Raw genomic sequence first — 15,674 nt, forward strand, 5'->3', positions numbered from 1 at the left:
AACAATTTTTTCACCTTCTTGGCGTTAACTACTTTTGAAATGGAAGGTATAATAAACAATTATATTTTGATAAAATACCTTCTAGTCTGAACAGTTCTGTTTGAACTGTTCATCTCTCTATGATCCCTTGTAACCAAGATTAGTTTTCTTCTAGTAAGATAATCTATGCTGTCAGGGTAAGATATTCTGGTTTGGCTGTTCCCACATGGAAGAAGTGTAAAGGCTCAGGTAGACATTTGTTCCTGTAACACCCCATTTGGGAAAATGTCAGCTGAAGAAATTTAGAAGTAGCTCTTAAGCAACACTTACTTTGAATCCATTAGGTCCGCAAAGCTAATTCAGTTGAATAAATAAGTACTTGAAAAAGCCATCACCTTTGGACCTATCTATAAATAATTGAGAGTATGATCAAATTCCAAATAAAAAGACTTAAGATAGTCATTGACAAAAAAATTTTGCAAATGTGAGCAATCGACTGATAAATATAAATTTTCCACTACTCACAGAATTTTAGGGAAATAAGATCGATAGCATTGTTAGGAACAATAAAGTTTCCTTGTTACAAGTAGGCACCCATAGATATAAACCTGTATAAAGATTGCATGATTAACTACTTAAATTTAGAGGATACTACACGCTTTAGCAGCACGTATACTCAAATTAAAATACAGAGATTAACATGGCACTTGCACAAGGATATTATGAAAATTTGAGAAGTATTCCATGTTTTTCATTCTTCAGATTCAAGAAATGAAAAACAGTTATTAAAAAGTTGATTACAAAATTACAAGTGTAAAAATACACGTAATTCATATAATTTAGTTTGACATCAGTGTATTAAATCTTCACCTCAGAAAGGCGTTTACATAGCATAAACTTTACAGATATTCTCAAATTAGACAACATTGTCATTTTATCCCAAATAAAAATAATATTAAGTCCTAGAAAAAAAGGAAGCAAACTGTTTCTATATGGAATGCAATCAGAAAGGACACATTAATGAACCTATATATTATAAAATAATGTAGAATTCAAAGTATATCTAGGAGAAAATAAAATAAATTATGAACATTTTGCAAACATATAATATAGAATATTTTAAAATATACTTTTTCAGACAAGCACAAGAAATATTTTAGTTTCTGTACTACTCATTTCAACAGATAAATTAAAATTATTTCTGATTAAAAAAATCACAAACTCTGAAGAAATTATTATACATATATACAAAAAATATTGAATACATTTTGACATCCAAGGCAGGCAATTCACTTGGAAGAATTCCACGGAATCCATGAATTTTTACAGTAAAATATTGGTGCTGCCAGGCATTGGTGGCTCATGCCTATAATCCTTGCTACACAGGAGGCTGAGATCTGAGGATCATGGTTCAAAGCCAGCCTGGGAAGGAAAGTCTGTGGTACACTTATCTCAAATAAACCACTAGAAAACTGGAAGTGGAGCTGTGTCTCAAGTGGTAGAGCGCTAACCTTGAGCTGAAGAGCACAGGGATAGCTCCCAGGCCCAGATTTCAAGCACCATGACTGACCAAAAAATATATATATATTGCTCTTATTTGGATTGTGAAAATATTTGGTAGGGACACAAAAGATGGACTTGCATTTTTGAAATTTAAGAAACTTAACCCGACCATTAGGACTTCAGTGAACAATTTGTATAGCCTATCACATCTTCATAGATGTAGTGATACATACTTATCCTTTTGGCAATATCAAATACAGTATCTTCTATGTTGTTCTTCCGGCCTGGTTTTATATAATGGTTCAACAGAAGGTGATCCAGCGTATCTTTGCTATCTCAGTTCTCAGCAACAAGATGTAAAGGTGTCAAAAATTCTTTAGTTTGCAGAAGTGGCGCTGTGGCTCAAGCAGTAGAGTGCTCGCCTTGAGCTGAAGAGCACAGGGACAGCACCCAAGCCCAGAGCTCCAGCCCCACAACCGACCAAAAAAAAAACACAACAACAACAAAAAACAAACAAACAAAAATATTTGGGCTGGGAATATGGCTCAGTGGTAGAGCACTTAGCTTGCATGCATGAGGCCCTAGGTTCGATTCCTCAGCACCACATAAGCAGGAAAAAAAAGCCAGAAGTGGTGCTGTGGCTCAAGTGGTAGAGCGCTAGCCTTGAGCTGAAGAGCTGAGGGACAGCATCCAGGCCCAGAGTTCAGGTCCCACTACCAAACCAAAAAAAATTTTTTTTAAAAAATGAGTCCTTTAGTCTGGGCATTGGTATCTGTATCATGATGAAGTAAGAAAGTAGCCACTCTGGTATTATTCCATGTATATGCACTGTGCAGGGGTGATCAGTCATCTACAGTTAATGCATGTGCCGCTTGAGACATCAACTCACTGATAATGTCTAAGTGTCCACTGTAGGCTTCTCGAAGAGGGGTATACTCATCATGATCCTTACTATTCACATGAGTGGGCTTTTGGGAAAGAAGTCTCTGCAATGTAACAAGCTGAATATTTTCGGCAGCCCAATGAAGAAAATTGCTTGGATCCTTCTCCAATTTTATTTCTTGCAATTGATACCATTCCTTACTTTTTCATCTTGTTCCCCATATTCCTAAGAATTGCCTAACCAGAGACTTTGAGTGCCAGTGGGAATGAGGTGTCCATGTATTTCCCTAATATTTCACATTGGTTGAACTGGTCAGAAATATCCGGTGAATTTTCTGCAACTGTTTATTCATCATGATTTATTTTCTCTTTTTCCAATTTTACTATTCGAAATTATTCTAACTGGAGAGTAGGGAATTGATGGAGAGCAGCGGAAAGATGTTCCTCCATATTCAAATGTACACACTGAAAATGAGGACCTGTGATGTCTTCATGTGCAGCTTATTCTAGGAATGAGAAAATAGGAAATAATGCCTTTTATATAAATGATATGGGAAATGGCAGAGGAAAAAGTGAAATGATGCAACCAAAAATATAAAAGCAAAATAAATTAGGATAATTATGGAGCAATCATATTATCTATGAGAACCAAGAAAGGGAGAGAGAAAGAGAGAGACAGATGTTTAATGACCTAGCTAGCCACAAAATCCATGCCTCTGATCAATTTATAGAGCAAACAAAAATTTATTTTTAAAAGAGATGGAAATAGAATTTATGTATTTACTTGAAATTAGTAAATACATTTTTAGTAGCCTATGTAAAGAGATATAACTTTGACAAAATTACACACAATAAACTAAATCCTTGATAATTCTAGTAACAGATCTGACTGAAATCAGTTGAATCATACTTTTCCTGTACAATGAAGGAATTAGAAGGTAGTAAAGCAGCTAGAGAAAGCAGGGAGATTGTATCTGTGACAAAACTTTGTGGAAATTGGTATTCAGGATTTCTTACTGGTGATCCACTTGCACTGGAAGCATGATTGTGAAGTATTGCTTGCTGATTCTGAACTATTGATTTGATCATAATATTCTCCAAGAAGAAAATGAGAATTGATAGTTAAGGACTACTAATACGTTTTGACTTTCTCACTAAGCACTTTCAATCATCAAAATCACATGAAGACAATAGTCAGGCCTACATTTTAGATGAAAGCAAGTGTCTTTAAAAAAACAAAGAATGTATGTAGACATGCAAAGGACTTCTGTTTTACCAATGCCTCATACATTTTTCTAATGTTGGGTACCAATAAATAATGGATCTATTAGAAAACTCTTAAAGCTCGTATGTTCAATAGTGAGTTCTCTTACACTATATCATGGTATTGTTTGTGTATGGTTTTAATAATAAATTTACATTAGTAACTTGAATTTCTGACAGGACAGTATCATCACTGTACATCTTGCTTCTATTCTCTCATTTTAAAATTACTATATAAGTATGGGCATTAGATAACTATAGAGGAAAAAGTAGAAGCCACACCGATGGCTTATGTCTTTAGTACTAGTTAATAAGAAAGATGAAATCTGAGGATTGTGGTTTGAAAGCAGACCAAGAAAAAAAAAGTCCATTAGATTCTGATTTGAAAGTAACAATCAAAAGCTAGAAATGGAGCTGTGGTACAAGCAGTAAAATACTAGCCTTGAGAAAACTGAAACAAAAAATAAATTCTGGGACAAAGCTAGGCCCTGAGTTCAAGCACTAGGATTAGCACCAAACAAATGAATTAATTAATAGGGTAATTAATTAATTAAAAATAAATTAAGTGGTCACATGTGGAAAGGCAGGAAAATGTAACATGCGTGGTAATGGTTTATGTATTATTTTGTAATAAGGCATATTATCATTTGTCCTAATCACTAATATTTTATTTGGATTTTTTGTACAATAAACCCTGAATTTAGCATGCATGCATATGTGTGTGTACATGTGCGAACATGTGTGTATGTGTATATGTGTACATGTGCTGTTGCAATGTTGTTTGCCAATGTGGACAGGGTGAGACTGAAAAAAGCTAACTGTGTTGAAATGTTTTTATTTATCAGAGTCTGTCATGTCATTTCAGTGGAACCACCCTTCTGTACATATTATTTGTCTAATAATAAAGTCATCATAATCGAAGCATTTACAATATTAATTTAGAAAAAGAGACTGCTTTCAGCTCTTATTGTATGCTAGGTAAGAAGATACCGACATAATTAGTTAGTAAGTTATTGCTGTAAGATGATTGTCAGTACAAAATACGTATTTGAACTCTTAAATTGGTTATACTTTTTTTTTAATTTAATTTAATTTTATTTGTGAACATATTGTACAGAGGGGTTACAATTACATGGGAAGGATAATGCGTACATTTCTTACCAAACATTGCAGCCTCCTCCTTTGTTTACCCTTCTCATCCCTTCCCAGCCTCCCTCCCCCCAATACCAATCATTCTCACCCCCCCGCCCTGCACCTACGTTGTAAAGCTCGTTTTGGACATGACAACTTGTACTTCTCATTGTTGCAACAGGTCCACCTGTATCCTTAAACGACTTTATTTTCCCCATCTCCTCCACAAGTTACACTGACATCAAATATAGTGAAAGCAGGGGTTATACTGTGGAGGAGGGACATACAAAGCAACAAAGAAATAATCTTATAAATGCATTAGAAACACATGCATGAAAGAAAAAAACATTAAAATACATATCTAAGGGTTCATTTTCCTAACATCACATTATCTGACCTTTTCCGCTTGACTCATACATATACTAGATATTGCAAATAAGGGAAACCATGGGGCCTATGTTTCTTTGGGCCTGGCTTACTTCACTTAATATATTTTTTTCCAAGTTTTTCCATTTCCTAACAAATGGGGCAATGTCATTTTTTCTGATGGAGGCGTAGAATTCCATTGTGTATATATACCACATTTTCTTGATCCATTCATCTACTGAGGGGCATCTGGGTTGGTTCCAGATCTTAGCTATGGTAAATAATGCTGCAATAAAGATAGTTGTGTTGGTATCTTTAGTGTGGTCTTGTTAGTAAACATTTGGGTAAATGCCCAAAAGTGGGATTGCTGGGTCATAGGGGAGCTCTATGTGAAGTCTTTTGAGGAACCTCCATACTGCTTTCCAAAGTGGTTGAACAAGTTTACATTCCCACCATCAGTGAAGTAAGGTTCCCTTCTGTCCACCTCCCCTACAGCATCTCTTGATGTTAGAGTTCTTGATTTTTGCCATTCTAACTGGAGTGAGGTGGTATCTCAATGTTGTTTTGATTTGCATTTCTTTTATGGCTAGGGATGTGGAGCATTTCTTCATGTGTCTATTGGCCATCCTTCTTTCTTCTTCACAGAAGTTTCTCTTTAAGTCTTTTGTCCACTTATTTATTGGGCAGTTTTTTCTTTGAGGATTTGTTGTTGGGGGATTTAATTTTTTGAGTTCCAAGTATATTTTAGATATGAGATTCTTGTCTGTTGTATGGCTAGTGAAGATCTTCTCCCAATCCGTGGGCTTTCTATTGATCTTGCTAGCTATGTCCTTTGCAATGCAGAAGCTCTGCAACTTTATGCAAACCCATTTGTCCAACCTTTCTTTGATTAGTTGTGTTTCCTGGTCTCTATTCAGAAAATTTCGGCCTGAGCCAAGGAGACCTAGGGTTTCTTTTATTCCATCCACTAATGTTTTCAGAGTGTCTGGTTTGACTTCGAGGTCTTTGATCCATTTGGAGTTGATTCTGTTGCAGGGTGATATATAAGTGTTTAGCTTTAGTTTTCTACAAGTAGTTAAACAATTTTGTCAGCACCATTTACTGAAGAGGCTGTCTTTGTTCCATATTATTGTTTTAGCTCCCTCATCAAAAATTAGATGGCTGTAGGTCTGTAGGTTCATTTCTGGGTGTTCAATTCTATTCCATTGGTCTTGAGGTCTGTACTTATGCCAATTCCAAGCTGTTTTGATTACTATGGCTTTATAGTTGAGTTTCAAATTTGGTATTGATATTCCTCCAGCAATGTTCTTTCTGTTGAGGAGCGTTTTTGCTATTTGGGGTCTTTTATTGTTCCATATGAAATTTTGGATTGCCTCTTCTATTTCCTTGAAGAATGAGGTTGGAATTTTGATAGGTATCGCGCTGAATTTGTAGATAGCCTTGGGAAGTATTGCCATTTTCACGATGTTAATCTTTCAAATCCAGGAGCATGGGAGATTTTGCATTTTTTAAGTTCTGTGTTGATTTCCTTTTTCAAGATTTTAAAGTTTTCATCATAGAGGTCCTTCACTCCTTTGGTTAAGTTAATTCCTAGGTATTTTATTTTTGGTGGGACTATTACAAATGGAGTTCCTTTCCTAAATTCAGCCACACTTTTCTCATTGTTGGCATACAGAAAAGCCATTGATTTTGGGGGGTTAATTTTGTACCCTGCTACTTTGCCAAAATTTTGAATCAGCTTGAGTAATTTGGGAGTGGTGTCTTTGGGATTCTTTAAATACAAGATCATGTTGTCTGCTAAGAGGGAGAGTTTTATTTCTTCTTTCCCTATTTGGATCCACTTTATGTCTGCATCTTGTCTTATTGCTGTAACTAGGCATTCTAATACTACATTGAAGAGAATTGGAGAGAGTGGACATCCTTGTCCTGTTCCTGAGTTAAGAGGAAATGGCTTTAGTTTTTCAGCATTAAGTATAATGCTGGCTGTAGGTTTGTCATATACAGCCTTTATTGTATTGAGGAATGTTCCATGGATTCCTAATTTTTCCAAATCCTTCATCATAAAGGGGTGTTGGATCTTGTCGAATGCTTTTTCTGCATCTATTGAGATAACCATGTGGTTCTTATTCTTGCTCCTGTTGATATGATGAATAATATTAATTGATTTGCGTATATTGAAATAACTTTGCATCCCTGAAATGAATCCCGTTTGATCATGGTGTATGATTTTTTGGGTGAATTGTTGAAGTCGGTTGTCCAAAATTTTGTTCAGAAGTTTTGCATCAATGTTCATCAAAGAAATGGGTCTATAGTTCTCTTTCTTTGATGAGTCCCTGCCTCGTTTTGGGATGAGGGTTATGATGGCTTCATGGAATGTGTTCGGTACCGAACTTTCTCTTTCAATTTCATTGAAGAGTTGGAGGAGTATTCGTGTGAGCTCTGCTTTGAAGGCCTTGTAGAATTCCGCTGTAAAACCATCTGGTCCTGGACTTTTCTTAGCTGGAAGGTCTCTTATTGCTGTATCTATTTCAATGCTTGATATGGGCCTGTTAAGCTGGTATAACTCATCTTGGTTTAGGTTTGGCATGTCAATATTTGCTAGGAAAAGGTCCATTTCTGTCATGTTCTCAAACTTATTAGCATAAAGTTTTGAGAAGTATTCCCTTATAATGTTCTGAATCTTGGTTGTTTCCGTGGTGATGTTTCCATTCTCATCTCTGATTTTATTAATTTGGGTGTGTTCTCTTTTTTTTCTGATAAGGTTTGCTAAGGGTCTGCCAATTTTGTTAATTTTTTCGAAGAACCAACTCTTTGTTTTGTTGATTCTTTCTATAGTTTTTTTGGATTCTAATTCATTTAATTCTGATTTAATTTTAATTATTTCTTTCCGTCTACTGGATTGGGGTTTATCTTGCTGCTCTTTTTCAAGGAGGTTTAGATGTGTCATTAAATTGTTGATTTCTGATCTCTCCAATTTGTTGATGTAGGAGCTCAGAGCTATAAACTTGCCTCTGAGTACTGCTTTTGCTGTGTCCCAGAGGTGCTGGTAATTTGTGTGTTCATTTTTTTGAATAGCATGAACATTTGAATTTCCTTTCTAATCTCTTCCATGACCCACTCGTGATTCAGCAGTGTGTTGTTCAGCCTCCATGTGATACTAGAATTTCTTTGGTGGCTTTTGGTGTTGAGTTCTAATTTTATTCCCTTGTGGTCAGAGAGGATGCAAGGTATAACTTCAATGTTTCTTAATTTAGGCAAGTTTGCTTTGTGGCCTAAAATGTGGTCTCTTTTAGATAATGTTCTATGTGCTGCTGAGAAAAACGTGTATTCTGATGCTGCTGGGTGAAATGTTCGGTAGATATCTGTTAAAACTAGTTGATCTATGGAGCTGTTTAGATCTGCAGTTTCTCTGTTGAGTTTTTGCCGAGTTGATCTATCTAGTGGAGAGAGTGGTGTGTTAAAATCCACAATAATTAATGTCTTTGGATTTATATGGGATTTGAGGGAAAGTAGTGTTTCTTGGATAAATTTGGGTGCACCATTGTTTGGCAAGTAGATATTTAGAATTGTAATATGCTCCTGAAAGAGAGATCCCTTAATTAGTATGTAGCGACCTTCTTTATCTCTTCTCACGAATTTTAATTTGAAGTCTATTTTATCTGATACTAGGATTGCAACTCCCACCTGTTTATGGCGGCCGTTTGCTTGGTAGATTTTGTTCCAACCTTTAACATTGAAAATGTGTTTGTTTTTACGGGCAAGATGTGACTCCTGAAGGCAGCAGATAGAGGAGTCTTGTTTTTTAATCCAAAATGCAACTAAAGACAACCCTGAGATACCACCTTACCCCAGTCAGAATGTCCCACATCCACAAATCAGCCAACGATAAATGCTGGAGGTGATGTGGAGAAAGAGGAACCCTATTACACTTCTGGTGGAAATGTACACTTATACAACCACTTTGGAAAGCAGTCTGGAGGGTCCTTAGAAAGCTAAAGATTGACCTCCCTTATGACCCAGTCATACCACTTCTAGGCATCTACCCTCAACAACAGGAACCAATATACAAGGACACGTGCACCTCCATGTTTATTGTAGCACTGTTCACAATAGCTAGGATATGGAAACAACCCAGATGCCCCACCGCAGATGAATGGATCCAAAAATTGTGGTATCTATACACATTGGAATATTATGCAGCCATTAGAAATGACAAAATAATGGCATTTTCAGGGAAATGGATGGAGCTAGAAGGAATCATTTTGAGCGAGGTAAGCCAAGAGCAGGGAGACAAGCGGTACGTGGTCTCCCTGATAAGTGGATGCTAAATCCAAAATGTTAGGTGTTATGACAAAATTAACAGTACTTAAGAAACAAAGAACTCCCACTGATCTGGTCGAACCACTACTAATTATCCCATAGTGCTGATCACATGTATGGTGTATATGGGTACACCATTATATGTTATAGACTGTGAAAGACAATTTGCTCCAGGAAAATTAGAATGAGCTTGTGACTTTAAATGCGCATCCTTATTCCACAATACTGTGAAATTTGGGAAATTATGTTATCACTTAATCACGATTAAAGAAAAAAAAAAAAGAACCTCGGGGAAGTTAGGGAGGGAAGGGATGGTAGGGGGAAAACAATGGAGGGGGTAACAATGCTTAATAAGAAGTGTGCTCATTACCTTGCTCATGTAACTGTAACCCTCTGTATAGTATCTTTATAATAAAAATTTAAAAAAGGCCTGAGAATATGGATTCGTGTTTTGGCACTGATCCAATGTCTACAGCATTGAGTGAAGCACTAACACCTCTCATGCCTGAGATCTGAGTCTCTTGAACTTTGCAAACAACACAGGAACATCTTTCTTGTTCCTGAGCTACAGGCCACTTGAGCTGGCTTGAACTGACTGTCACTTACAGTTGCCTGGCTCTCAGAGTTCCATATTCTATTCCATTATGAGGTAGAGAGTGTCATCTCTCAGAGCCCAATGATCTAAGCTTCCTGCTCACATAAGACCATCCCAAAGACATACTGGAGACTGAAATCTCCCCTCCCACATCACTCTATACATATGTGAACATTGTCAAATCCCAATATCCTCAGCTAGGCCTGGGAATCAGTATGCTCTCAACCTCAAGGAACACTTCCTAGGTCAGATCCATGCCTTATTTGTCACTATTCCTCTCATCCTACAGAAATCATTTTTCCTCTCTGGGCCCTCTCAGCCTGCCATGTACTTCTTGCATCTATTTTTGACATCTACATCCTAGGACTTTGTTAGTTTTTTGTTTCGTAATCTTGTTTGCCCTTGAAGCCCCAGTGTGCTGTCATGTGGAAAAAAGTTAAGTACTTAGAGGTGGGAAAATCATACAAGTATTTAAAAATAAACCTTACACATATTGTCAGACCTTTTTATAGATGTACATTCTTGTAAGATAAAAGAGTATTTTTGATACTTTTGTCATATTTTATGACAGAGGGGAAGGGGAGGAGGGAAGAGGTGCTGCATTGTCTTCTCATAATTCAATGATTATTATAGAGAAATACTATAGTTGAAGGAATGTAAGCTTTAAATATAAAAACTGTGCTCTTGTTTTTTTTTTTTTATAAGCTAGTCGTTTATAAAGAATTCCTCACTAAAGGCTTGTCATCTTTGTCCCATGAACTATCCTCCTCCTTCAAAATAATCAGGGAAAAAACCTTCACAAATTAGTGGCCTATTGCCCAATCTCTGGATAAGAATTTAAGATACAACATTGCCAGAGAATGTGTGTGTACATGTGTGTTGGAGTGTGTGTGTATGTGTGTGAGGGTGTGTTGTGCATATCTGTGTTTTAGGTCTTGAATTCAGGGGCTATATGACAAGCCCGAGTATCTTTCTGGTGACAGTAGTGATCTACCAATTATGCCACAGTTCCACTGCAAGCTTTCTGCAGTGAACTGGAGAGAAGAGACTCATAAAATTTCACGCTCAGGCTGTTTGAACTAAATCTCAGGTCTCAAACTCCTGATTAGTTAGAGTTATACTTATCAGCCTCCATAACCTGGTGATAAAACATTGTTACTGGAGGCAGTGGGGTTGCAAGTTTCAGTCTAGCTTCACAAATTTCTATATCATAAAACAGCAACAGTAGAACACTATATAAAAATACAATAATAAGATGTATTTAGAATATAATTTGGTGATATAGTCTGTTAGCATAAATTTCAGGAAACCATGGTCTTACTGATTTAGCATCACAAATCCAAACAAAATGAGATAATTTCAGTAGACTCTACAAATTTTTAATTCCATCATATAATAATTTCAAAACATTATAACAAACAGGAAAACATTCATACTTATAACCTAAAAAGATGTAAAAAGATGAAGGTGGCAGATTATGAAATGGGAAATTCTACACTGCAGGAAAATTATTGTCATGGTGAATATATGGTGGTATTGTCATGGTGAATATATGATAATATTCTTCAGAGGAGCAATAGATAAATATATATTTACTATAGATAATCTAACTTGTTTCTTTTTTTTAAATTAATTTTATTTTATTTTATTTGAGAACATGCTGTACAGAGGGGTTACAATTACATGGGCAGGATAATGCATACATTTCTTACCAAGCATTGCAGCCTCTTCCTTTGTTTACACTTCACCTCCCTTCCCAGCCTCCCCGCTCCCCCCCCCCACCCAATCCTTTCCCCCCTCCCCCCCACACCAACATTGTAAAGCTCGTTTTTGACATGACATTTTGTACTTCTCATTGTTGCAACAGGTCCACCTGAATCCTTAAACGACTTGTTTGTCCCCATCTCCTCCACAAGTTATACTGACATCAAATATAGTGAAAGCGGGGGTTACCCTGGGGGGGAGGGACATACAAAGCAACAAAGAAATAATCTTATAAATGCGTTAGAAACACATGCATGAAAGAAAAAAAAAACATTAAAATACATATTTAAGGGATCGTTTTCCTAACATCAATCTAACTTGTTTCTATCTCTGTCAACTTCCAATATTTTGCACATTGTCAATGTATTCGTGTTTATGGTATATTCCAAAATAGTTAACAGAGTCAGGAGGTTACCAAAATAAATGAGCTTGAATGTTTAGGGAGATAAACCTGCTAATTATATTGGCAATTTTATATACTTAACATGTAGTATGTTATCATTGTACTCTCTAAGTATATACATGAGCTATTCAAAGTGAAATGGAATATAAGATGGTTTTGCCTGTAAAGCTAGGTATTTGGGACATCAGTTCCAGACCAGTGTAGGGTTACCTGCAATACTCCCCAACCCCTGGCTATGCGTGATGGAACACTTCTATCATCCCAGGCCCATGGGGAGCTGAGAGCGGGAAGATTTCAATTCCATGCCATTCTAGGAAAGATCATCCACATGGCTCCATCTCATCCAAAGAAAGTTCAACACTGACTAGCACTTATCACCCCCTCCTAGGTGAAAATAAAAATAAGAGCATTGTAGTATAAGAAACAAACAATATTAAAACAAGGCAATACAAACCATCATGAACAACACTTACCTAGTGTTTGTTTCTCATAACTGTAAACCTAACTATAGCTAGGATTATATATGTGAGCCAGAGGCACCAAGCAATTCATTTAAAAAATGAGTATTTAAAGCCAGGTGCCAGTCTCTCATGCCCTTAATCCCAGTTAGTCATGAGGCTGAGGTCTGAGGATAGCAGTTCAAAGCCAGCCCAGGAAGAAAAGTCCCCATAAGACTCTTATCTCCAATCAACAACTCATAACACTGAAGTGACTCTGTGGCTCAATTGGTAGAATGCTAACTAACTTGAGCACAGAGTCTCAGGGACAGTGTCCAGGCCCTGAGTCCAATCACCATAACTGTCAAAAAAATAAATAAACATTTTAAAGTCTGAATTTCTTGTAAACTAAAATGACAGCTGTTGTATACAATTCTACAGACTACTAAAGCTTTCATTATATTTGTAGTTAGAAAAAGTAGCAGCACTTGAATAAAGGACATTTTTTCATAAAATAGGGGCAGATTGGTCTATAATTCAAGGAAATTGCTGGACTCATACGTAATATTTTTTGGTGGCTTTTTGTTTTGTTTTTAGAAAAGGATGAGAAAGCTTATTTCTGCCAATGGACATTTGGATGTGTCTAACATCATTCATAGGCCATGCAAAATTAACAGTAAAGCCAGGACACAGTCAACTGGCAATAAATTTACTTGTTTTTATGTCATGTTCCAAATGATTTGTTTAGCTTATATGTCCCTATGGCCTATAGTTTCCTATTCCTGCCTTCCTCAAAATAAAAGCATGTTCCACCAATTCAGATTTGAGCCAGGCAATATGTAGTATTAGTGCCAAGAGTGAGGAAAATTGTAACACAACCAGGGAAGCATGAAACCAACACGTTAGTAGCTGGACACTGGGGACTCAAGCCTATAATCCTAGCTACTCAGGAGGCTGATGATCACAGTTCAAAGACAGCAGGAGTGAGAAAATCTGTGACTCTTCTCTCCAATTAACAACCAAAAAGCCATAAAGGGAGCTGGGACTCCAGAGGTAGAGTAACCTTGATTACAAAAACGCAGGTGCAGAAACCAACCCTGAGTTGAAACTGATAGTTAGACACAAAAACAAAAACAAACAACAACAACAAAACAAACAAAAACTGGGGGAAAGGTCAGGAAAGGATGGCGCTGTCTACAAGGCAAATGTACACGTTATAGGAATTGTGATATGGTAAACTCACTCTACACACCTTAGTAACAATTACATTTAAAAAAGAATCTGAGAAATCCCAAAGCCATGGACCTTATGATGTGTATCTGCTTCCTAGTTTTTCAAAGTTCCATCATGTGATCTGGTAGCACACATGTTGTAGCCCAGGGTGATTAGAAAATATGAAGGCAGAGATCTTTGCAGATTGTCCCACCAAATCTTGGATTATTTTAAGCTAAAAACAAAACAAAGCAAAGCAAACAAAATAGATGTTAAGGTTAATTAGGCTGCTATTAAAAATTCAGATGTTGGTAGTCTTTGTGGAGGGGAAGGGAAAAAAACAAATTATGTCAATAGGGATACAGGTGGATCCATAGCAACAATGAGATGTACAACACATTATGTCAAAAAACGAACTTTACAACTTTGGAGTAGGAAGTGGGAGATGGGAAGGGATGAATAGGGGAAAAAAAAGGAGGAGGCACCAATGCTTAATAAGACATGTACACATTATCTTGCAAATGTAATTGCAACTTCTCTGTACATTATTTTCAAAATTAAAAAATTGAAAAAAAAGATTCCAGGCAGAATTTTACTGTTAAATGTTGAGTTAGTACATATGTTTTGTAGATATTTATCTCACATATGTCAAAAAATATCCATGAATTCATAACTAGAAACTCTGAAGTGTAAGGTATATTAATAAGGTAAGTTTCATTAGGTAGCCAATGAAGAGAACACCGCATGGTATTCAGTCAGGTAAAGTAGTTTATTTACTGAACTGCTGGCTATGCCATATATGGTGGAGAGGCATGTGAAAAAAAGGGGGTTGACACAACCTCGGGCCAGGACATATCTAGGCCAAGGACCGGATGAGATATGGCCTGGTGGAGGAAAATTCTGGCTGTGATGTGACCTCAGGGCCTGGGAATATCCTCTGGTCAAATGGAAAGTTTGACCAGAGGCTGACTAGGTTGTGACTTAGTAGGAGGGGGAGGTGTCTGCCTCCAGGCATGCCAGATACCTAGGTTACACATAAAGGATGGAAAGTTAACCAAGAAGAAGGGAAGTGTCTGCATAAGGTCTGCATGGCTTGGGCAGACCTAATACTAAATACAGGTAGGACTTCTGCCATGTAACATGTAACTCCTGACTCCAAACCATTCATTCTCAATCATTATCTTTCTTCTCTTTTCTTTTTCTTCCTTCCTTCCTTCCTTTCTTTCTTTCTTCCTTCCTTCGTTTCTTTCTTTTCTTCTTTCTTTCTTCCTTCCTTCCTTTCTTTCTTTCTTTCTTTCTTTCTTTCTTTCTTTCTTTCTTTCTTTCTTTCTTTCTTTCTTTCTTTCTTTCATTCCATCCTCTTTCCTTCCTTCCTTTCTTTCTGTTCTCTCTCCCCCTCTCTCTATATCTCTCCTCTCTTTCACTCACCCTCCCTCTCTCCCTTACCTGAGTGTTCTCAACTCTCAAAAAATGGACACTTGGTGAGTTGAACTCACAGGCGGTGAAGAACAGCTCAATTGGCAAACGTGAAATTTAATTTACTGTTACCTTACACCTCTAACACAGGTCACTGGAATCAAATAATGAGCACTCAGCAGCATGGCGTCTCAAGCCATTTGGAGGAGGAAAGCAAGCACATTCACTGCATTCTGGAGGTCCACTCTGGGAAGGTGGGGCAGACTCCTCCCTCCTCTTGGCTAAATCTCAGCCCAGTTTCTGCATCAGGAGAGGTGACTGCCTCCAAGTGAGCCAGTTACCTAAGTGACACAGGTACTGAGCAGAGACTTAGCCTCTTGTGGTGTTGAGATTAATGGCATGA

The 15,674-nt window shown here is 37.0% G+C and overlaps 1 pseudogene; it reads left to right on the forward strand.

Moving 5' to 3' along the window:
• Nucleotides 1-634: 634 nt before the first annotated feature.
• Nucleotides 635-731, forward strand: LOC122100174 (annotated as a pseudogene).
• The last annotated feature ends 14,943 nt before the right edge of the window (nt 732-15,674 follow it).

The sequence above is a fragment of the Dipodomys spectabilis genome, unplaced genomic scaffold, assembly GCF_019054845.1.
Source record: "Dipodomys spectabilis isolate Male_0828 unplaced genomic scaffold, ASM1905484v1 ptg000567l, whole genome shotgun sequence".
In the NCBI taxonomy this organism is placed as follows: domain Eukaryota; kingdom Metazoa; phylum Chordata; class Mammalia; order Rodentia; family Heteromyidae; genus Dipodomys; species Dipodomys spectabilis.